Here is a 5,871-nt window from a genome sequence, read left to right as displayed (position 1 = left end):
CTTCATACAAAACAAAAACAAAAACATACAACGCCGATACTGTTGCATATGTAGGTTAAATTTAGCCAAAATTTTAAGGCTAAATTTAATATTTTCGTTTAACTTTATTTACTGATTATATGCGGGTCGCGGGTTCGAGTCCCAGTCCCACCAAACATGTTCGCCCTTTTAGCCGTAGGGGCGTTGTAATTTGGCAGTCAATCCCACTATTCGTTGGTAAAAGAGTAGCTCAAGAGTTGGCGATGGGTGGTGATGACTAGCTGCCTTCCCTCTAGTTTTACACTGCTAAATTAGGGACGACTAGCGCAGGAAACCCTCGTGTAACTTTGCGCGAAACTCAAAAACAAACAAACAAATACTGATTGTAAGTATTGTTTTACCAGTCACACCATTTACAATAGAATTTTTAAAAAACAAACAAACACGAAGTTCCTTTCGCTGGTGCGATCATTCTCAAGTACACTAGTGATCGGAATGTCGTATTTTATAAAACAAAAAAATATTTCTTACTGTAAAGATTTAATTTGTAAAAAAAAATAAAAAATAATATTCTTGTATTTTTATAAAGAACTTGGGAGACAAAGGATAGATATGAAATGTTAATTTTATATGCCTTAGTTTTTGAATCCGAAATGGAATATGAACAAAACAACATTTGCAGTTAACGTATTGTGTGTGTTATAAGTTCAGTATCGTTGCTTATTAAATTTGGGATAAATTTAACACTGTTGCAGCTATACATATAGAAGTTAGGCTAAGTTCAATATTAATTTTATATAGAACGTAGTCTAAGTGTAAAGCTTTCTTCATGGACATAAAGATAAAGAAGTAAATATTTTTGCGTCCGATTTATATTTCCTCTATTGTTTGTTGATTTCTACATTAATCAGGTTAAGTGTTTCATACCTGTTTCGTGCTTGTTTGTTACGTAAGTGCATATTCAATGTTTATACATATATACATATACACGTGCAAAGAAAGATTGTTTTTGTAATAATGATATATATATTGAAAATTTTCAATTCTTAGTACTTAGGCGTATATTATGAACGATTATCTGTTTATGATAAATAGTCGGTTAGTTAGGAACTATGATAACAACTATTCTTAGCCTACATTTGATAAAATTCCGATAGCTTTGTGGGAATTCTTAAGGTTGCTTTCGAAAGAAAGAAACCAAAAGGTGACAGACAGCGGGAAGAGACCAAGGAAGTGTTCAGTTATAAGTAGTTTTGTGCTGTCAGGGAATGTGGCACATTTCTTAAGAGAAATGTCAGATTTATTTTTAGTGTTTCATTGAAACGTGCCGAAACTGGATGTTTCCTACAAGGTTCTAACCATTTTGGGAAATGCTTATTATATGAAAGAAAATAAGCAGAGATAACTCCTAAATCAGAGTTTTTGTTCGCCATCCATTTTTATCGTATGAAAGAAAATAAGCAGAGATAACTCCTAAATCGAAGTTTTTGTTTGCCATCCATTTTTATTATATGAAAGAAAATAAGCAGAGATAACTCCTAAATCAACGTTTTTGTTCGCCATCCATTTTTATTGTATGAAAGAAAATAAGCAGAACTAACTCCTAAATCAACGTTTTTGTTCGCCATCCATTTTTATTATATGAAAGAAAATAAGCAGAGATAACTCCTAAATCAACGTTTTTGTTCGCCATCCATTTTTATTATATGAAAGAAAATAAGCAAAGATAACTCCTAAATCAACGTTTTTGTTCGCCATCCATTTTTATTGCATGAAATAAAATAAGCAAAGATAACTCCTAAATCAACGTTTTTGTTCGCCATCCATTTTTATTATATGGAATAACATAAGCAGAGATAACTCCTAAATCAACATTTCTGTTCACCATCCATTTTTATTGTATGAAAGAAAATAAGCAGAGATAACTCCTAAATCAACGTTTTTATTCGCCATCCATTTCTATTGTATGAAAGAAAATAAGCAGATATAACTCTTAAATCAGAGTTTTTGTTCGCCATCCATTTTTTATATTTATATTTTTGAATACACTAGTAATAATTTAAGATATTTTAATGGATTTCATATGTTAATTGATAACAGTTGGTTGGTTGGTTTAAAGCAAAGCCACAATGGGCTATCTGCTGTGTACATCATGTGGAATCAAACCCCGGATTTTAGCATTGTAAATCCGTAGACTTACCGCTGTCCCACTGTGGGTTTTGATTTGATTTGTTTGAAGTTAAGCACAAAGCTACACAATGGGCTATCTGTATTCTGCCCACCACGGGTATCAAATCCCGGGTTCTAGCGTTGTAAGTCCGCAGACATACCGCTATGCCACTGGGTGGGCCATACCGTGGGACTTGACAACAAACCACAAATAGAAATTAATTACAGACCCATACTAAAGAATTTGATTCAAAATTACTTGTACGAGATAAGTTTCCTATAATGTCTAATCTGACAGAAATTATGTTTAATACACGAGTCTTTATTTTTCTTGGTATTTGATATTTGTTTGGTTAACTCATTCAGTTCCGCGAAATGTCATTGAATATTGCTGCTGAACTCTGAATATTGAACTGTCACACATCACATTTTTCGTTTTAAATGTTTGATTTTTTCACTCGTGAACATTTTAATAAGAATTTATAATTTTGCCAGTTATTTTTAAAACATAATTTAGAATGAAACTTAAATATATTTGCTTTGTGCTTATTTATAAATTAAAATTTTAGCTACGAATGATTATGTAGCATCAAATTAACCTATACTTTATAAACTAAGTGCACTTATTTAAGCTTCCTGCTTGTCTTTCGCTTTTTGGTAACCTATTTTCCTTTATATATATTCGATCTTTAATGCTGTAATGGTTCATTTTCCTGATGTCTTCTTCATTTCTATATCCACTTAGTATGATCATCTAACTGAAAAAATACGCTGATCGAAAGCCTGGCTTACAGCTAAAACTACTATGAAAACTACCAGAGATCACCCAAGTGAAGTTCTTCCTACACATTAATTATATTAAGAATACATTGTCTAATGTTCTTTAGTCTGAGGTCTAAGCCAATATTACAGAACCACATAACGTGAAGAATACAAATATTATCGCAATTCTTAATATCAGCCCACGAGTTGAAATATGTATTGATCTCAAATTTGTGATAATGTATTACTATTTAAGTATAAAGTATAGCGTCTCATTCTGTTTAGCTATTCGTCTTTTAATGTGCGTTAACGTGTATCTTTAATTAATACGATGTGAGTAGATGTTACCAACAAATATATATTTATATCAACATAAGGATTTTAAAGCAAGATGAACACCTTCTTAAATAAATACCAAGAGATAAATACTAAGTAAACGCGATAAGTTATTGTCGTTATTTGTTATTAAGTACAAAGCTACACAAAAAGCTATCTGTGCTCTGCCCACCACAGGTATCGAAACCCGGTAACTAGCAATATAAGTCCGCAGACATATTGTTGTGTCACTGGGGGGCAGCAGGGAAAGAAAAACATTGCGAATTAACGAATCTTTATTGATTAGACATTTGGAGCCAGACCGGTTTTTTTCTTTCCGATATAGTTAAAATTGTAAATAATCTTTGAGACATGTTAATTTAATGAGGGGCATAAACGCGATAAGATATAAATTATTAACACGAAACTGAGTCTGACAAACGTAATTAAACGATTTTACTGTATCGATATAAACGACTTAAGCTTGATATTGATAAATAATGGTAATTCTAAAATTTGTAGTTTCAGGCAGTCGGTAACACTGTCTATGTAGGGATGGCTCGGAGTGTTCATCGAAATGGCAGATTATCAGCACTTTACAGTAATATACAGTGCTTCCTTTTATAACACTATCTATGTAATAACTGAGTCGCAAGTTCTGAGAATGCCTGTAAATATCATTGAAAAATGTTTGAATTTCTTGTTCTTCTTTCTTCTGCTTCTTTTTTTATTACATGATAATTCAAAAACCAAAACAATGGTGTCAACCAATTTTACTGAGATGATATAGTTTCAAACGAAGTATCCGCTTTTATAAGTATTATTAATAACTAGTAGTAACAAAAAAATCATAATTCTAGTGTAAACGATGTTGTCATTACCACTTGAAGTTAGCCTTTTTATCAAAATTTGATGTTCATTCAAAAAGCTTAAGTACAGGGTGAAATAGAAATTACCAGCCAATAATAGATAAATAAAAATATTAAAGTTTGAACCTCATTGTACTTGGTCATAAATACATCCTTCCTATGTCTATTGAAACATTACATTAAAAAAATAAGTAACGGCTAAAATTAAAAAAAATGAAGTAAATGTACGAATGGCTGATATCAGATCCTCCAAAAATATTCCAAACAAGATAGTAGAGATGGCAAATGTCACTCCTGTTATTTTGTTTTCATTCTTTTTGAAGGATTGATATTAGCCATTAGCCAAGTTTTTCTTTACTTCTATACATACCTTTGAATTATATTCTTAAAAACTTCCAACTTATCAATCTGATACGAAATTATTTTGTTCTTTTCATAACTGCTTAAAATGGTTTGACGGTTACAGTGTAATTGCTATGTGAAAGAGACTGTAATTAATGCTTTATTATTCACACAGGTACACTCTTAACATCGTGTCTGTTCCATTTTGATATACTAAGATGGTTTACTCATAAGAGGCTATATTTTATTGTTGTATGTACAAGTGATAATTTTCATAGTGTTCACTTTCGCTATTATTTGTTACAAATATTGTATGAGAGTAAGATCTTTAGAGGATTTTTTTAAAACGCGTGGCTTCATACTAATTAAATATTAATAGTTCTACTTCAGCCATGCTATTAAGATAATGAACATAATTTCTTCTAACTAGTGATATTCTTGATTTTCAATAAAATGATCAAAAATACGACTTTACATTACGCTATGGTTTGAAGTATTCTTTTGCAGTCTGTTAAAATCTATGTTTTAATACTTTGTACCAATAGCTGTTTTTAATTAATTGGATATGATTAAAAACTGAGTACAACAAAAGAACTTACAAGCATGAATAAATAATTTCAACATGCAAACTTTGCTTAATGAATAAATTAGTTATCAACTATGTTCTAACTAATAGAATTATTATCTGAAAATATTTCCTATTCCTTCAAACATCGACATCAGTCAAATAGCAATTAAATCTTACGTAGGTGTGTAGCACCTTTTTATATTTTTTGGTAAATATTTCCTCTAAAGTCTACACATATGAAACATGGGGGTCCGTCTGTCTGCTAAGTACTCCAAGTTGGTGTAAGGAACTGGCTAAACCAATGTTGTAAAATACATCGATGGGTGTTTTAAAGGATGAATTTCAGTGGGTCATCGAATGTACGTTTCGAGTTTGGTAGTCATTTCAATTTTACTTCTCAATTGAGGAACAACCCCGGCAGCAAAAATTCGTGAAGACGACATCAAACGTAAGAGAATGAATTTCAGTGGGTCATCGAATGTACGTGTCGAGTTTGATAGTCATTTCAATTTTACTTCTCAATTGAGGGACAACCCCGGCAGCAAAAATTCGTGAAGACGACATCAAACGCAAGAGAATGAATTTCAGTGGGTCATCGAATGTACGTTTCGAGTTTGATAGTCATTTCAATTTTACTTCTCAATTGAGGGACAATCCCGGCAGCAAAAAATCGTGAAGACGACATCAAACGTAATTGACGTTTAATGCGTCGTATAACACTAGTACCTTTGCATCGGACGAACAGTTCATGTGCTACATCTCAAAATAATCGAAGAAAACAGACCATTATACACTGAGTGGTCACAAGTAAATAGACACCTAATTTTTCGTCGTTTAACTGATTTATGCTAACTAATTTGTGTTCAC

This window comes from Limulus polyphemus, unplaced genomic scaffold, assembly GCF_000517525.1.
Source record: "Limulus polyphemus unplaced genomic scaffold, Limulus_polyphemus-2.1.2 Scaffold586, whole genome shotgun sequence".
NCBI lineage: Eukaryota > Metazoa > Arthropoda > Merostomata > Xiphosura > Limulidae > Limulus > Limulus polyphemus.
Note: the sequence above shows the minus strand (reverse complement) of the source record.